Here is a 3250-nt window from a genome sequence, read left to right as displayed (position 1 = left end):
TTTCCAGTCTCCCATCTCAGCACCCATGTTTTCACTCTTAACTAAGGTCTTACAAATTTTCTGAATTGGCCAGGATTCAAATTAATGTAAATGTCATAATTTAGCAAGTTTCTTAATGGCTGTGGGACTCAGTGCTCTTATCTGTAAAATGGGTAAGATAACCCCTACCTCCCAGGGTGTTTGGGGAGTTAAAGGAGACAGTACAGGTAAGACATCTAGCACGGTGTCCAGAGCGGGGCACATGCTTCATGGTTTCTCAGCCATTTTTGAACAATGACCATCTGAATCCCAGGAGGCGTCGGGGAGCACTGGTAAGGGGAGCCTGGCATTTCACAGGACCCTCGAGGGTGCCCCAAATCATTTTGAAAAGGCTAATTTAGGAGGGGCAGTCTCCTCTTTGCTGTAACTCTTCGGAACTTATCTTGCTTTGATTTTTCCATTTGCTACTCAGCATGTGTGAGTTACCTGCTTTGTGACCTGTACATTCAATAGGACTAAAGGTTCAGCGTGAGGAGGAGGCTGTGTTCGTTTGTTTTCTTCTGTCTATTAATAAAAACTGAGCTTTTAATATGCATTGGGCTACAATGTAGTCTATTGTGTTTTTGGTCCCAATAAAATTAGAGAAGGGACTTAAAGATAGTGAATAACCTTGTACAAGGGGAACCAACCCTCCAGATTCCTGGACTAACATGTTTGAATTTACCAGGCATGATCAACTTCTGCTATTTTGTCTACTCTAAAGAGCAATTTACCTTCTCATACCAAGAATAAAAGCCAGAGTCCTTGGCTTGTTCCATTCTCAGGGTCTTTGCAGGTGCTGTTTCCTCTACCAGGAACGTTCTTCACTCAGCTAATCTTATAGTTTGCTTCTTGACTTCTTCATAAGTATTGTTTCTAATATTACAATCTTATAAATATTATTTGTAGGGTCCTATTGTGTTTCCATTGATTGGAATTGTGCGCAGTTGTAGTCCTTCCATCAATACACGAAATTACAGTAACATTTTAATATCTCATACTGATAAATTCTAATGTTGAACACAGAATCGTTCTATCTCTATTAACAGTAGAAAACAAAAGCACTGAGTTTATCTTGGAAAATTGAAATTCAGGCCATTATTTCACAATTTGGAAAGCTGAGCAATCCAATTTTAAGATGATTTTCTCATTGTTGATGTTTTTTTTAATCTGTCGATGTGTGATTTGGGACTTCCTTTAGTCTCAAGAAGTTGTTCCTGCACACGACATACCTTAGGGATGTAATTGTCCTTGTACTGTGCCCTGGCCAGTACTCTGGACCCAGCCTACCACTCCAGCTTTTTACCTTCAGCCTGAGTGGAAACACCCCTAGAACCTTTCCCAACATTTCCTAATCTACTGAGAATAAGCTGTCCCCTTCTGCCATGTGCATGTCCTCCTTGTCTTCCTCAAAGGCCTCCAGGATCCACACCAACAGTCCCCCCAGCCAGGAAAACCACCACGCTTAGAAGCTTAGAGTGGCCAAATATTATTTATAAGGATAAATTCTTCTTTGTCTCTTTATCAGAGAGGCCTTCCCATACCATCTTATCTAAGACACCTCGCTATCCCCTCTCCCTGGTTTATTTTTTCTCAGAGTACTTATCAGTGCCTGTCATTTCACCACGAGTTGTTTATTGTCTGTCTTCTAGGCCTACAGGGACTGTGCCTGGTTTTGCTCACTAGAGCATCCCCCATCATCCGGCCAATGCCTGGCCAAGAGTAGATGCTCAATGAATAATTAGTGAGCAAGTATCAGCCATGGGACTCGGAGGTCAAGCATCTGGAGCATTATGGAAAAGGCACCTGGGAGAGGGCCTGGTGATTTCTCATAAAAGCTCTGTTCCCCCACTTCTCGGGACCTGGAAAGACAAGGATGTGGCAGATGGCTGCCGCTTTTCCACCAGGTTTGATCAAACTACAGGGCAGCTGTTTACGTCAGGCACAGCAGGAGAGAGACAAAGGGTGGACCGTGTGCCTCCATCCCATCCGCCAATCAGATGTACCACCGCAAGGATGGGGGTCCTTGGAGTCTCCACTTGACTTTCTTCACCCTCACTTTTATACCGTATCGTCTCACCCCTGTTGAGCATTGCTCTGTAGTGGGCTCTCTTCCAAGGGCCTGGCCTGAAATAACTAACTTACTCCTCATAGCAGGTACGAATAGTATCCCCGTTTATAGGTGGGGAAACTGAGGCATGGGCATGGGAAACAACATGCCTAGGACCACACATCTAGTGAATGGGAAGGCTGAGATTTGAACTCAGGAAGTTCTGGCTCTAGAAGCCCTGGGTGCGAGAGAGACCCTCGCTGCACAAGGCCCAGAGTGGGGAAGGCATTGGTCCGAGTCATCAGCTCCCTTCGGAGAAGCTGGGCTAGAATTCAAGCCTCCTGGCCCCAGGACGGGCCCGCTTTCATAACCTCAGGCGGTGTGGCGCGTGAAAAGGCCGTGGGGCTGGGAAGCCGTCTGACCTGGATTTGAAGCCTGCCTGCAAATGACCATTTAGCAGCTGATTCCAGGGTCCTGCTGGGCCCAGAGGCCTGAACAGCAGGAGGACCTGTGCTGACAGCACTGGGCACTGAGGAGGAGGCCAGGGCCACCCGTGTCCCCATGTGTCTGCTCTTTGCCTTTTGAGTTTTAGCAGAAAGAACCGGAGAACTGAAGCTCAGGGTCCAGAATTGACAGTGGCTCATCGGGTGACCCCAGAATTGCAGCCCCTGGGGTGTAATCTGCCCAGCTTGAAGCATCTGCTTGTCTCTAAGTTTTGAAGCCAGTGGTTGTAGAGGAGGATTTGACAGAATCACAAAACACCCTTCCCAGCCCTGGCTCCAGGGCCTTTTGTCTCCAGTGGCTCAAGACACCTGGCAGCACCTTGGCGTGGAATGAGCACTGCGCTCGGAGTCAAAATACCTGAACAGCATCGAGGCTTTGACATCTGCTTGCTGGGTGACTTAGGGCAGGTGACTCAGCATCTCTGAGTCCCCTTTCCTCCATCCTTGAAACTGCCTGGCTTTTGAAAGGGTCATTGTGAGGATTTCATGTAATAAAGTAAGTCAGAGCTTCTCAAACTTTTCCTCCAAAGCAAAACCTAACGACAGGTACCCCGGGGGTTTGAGAGTGTAGCTTAAAGCAGCCCGCCACAAGCTCACAATTCATTTGAAGTTTTACTGAAGCTTAAAAATTTATGTGCATTTTGCATTCTGCTCCATAATCTATCCATGTTGTTTCTTT

General features: G+C 46.6%; 1 pseudogene; it reads right to left on the bottom strand.

Annotated features, from left to right (window-relative positions):
- Positions 1-1116: 1116 nt before the first annotated feature.
- On the bottom strand, positions 1117-1405 carry LOC129069059 (acylphosphatase-1-like; annotated as a pseudogene).
- Positions 1406-3250: the final 1845 nt, after the last annotated feature.

The sequence above is a fragment of the Pteronotus mesoamericanus genome, unplaced genomic scaffold (genome assembly GCF_021234165.1).
Source record: "Pteronotus mesoamericanus isolate MK-2021 breed Mesoamerican mustached bat unplaced genomic scaffold, CSHL_Meso_final contig_221, whole genome shotgun sequence".
NCBI classification, from domain to species: Eukaryota; Metazoa; Chordata; class Mammalia; order Chiroptera; family Mormoopidae; genus Pteronotus; species Pteronotus mesoamericanus.
Note: the sequence above shows the minus strand (reverse complement) of the source record. Positions and strands in the feature narration are given on the sequence as shown.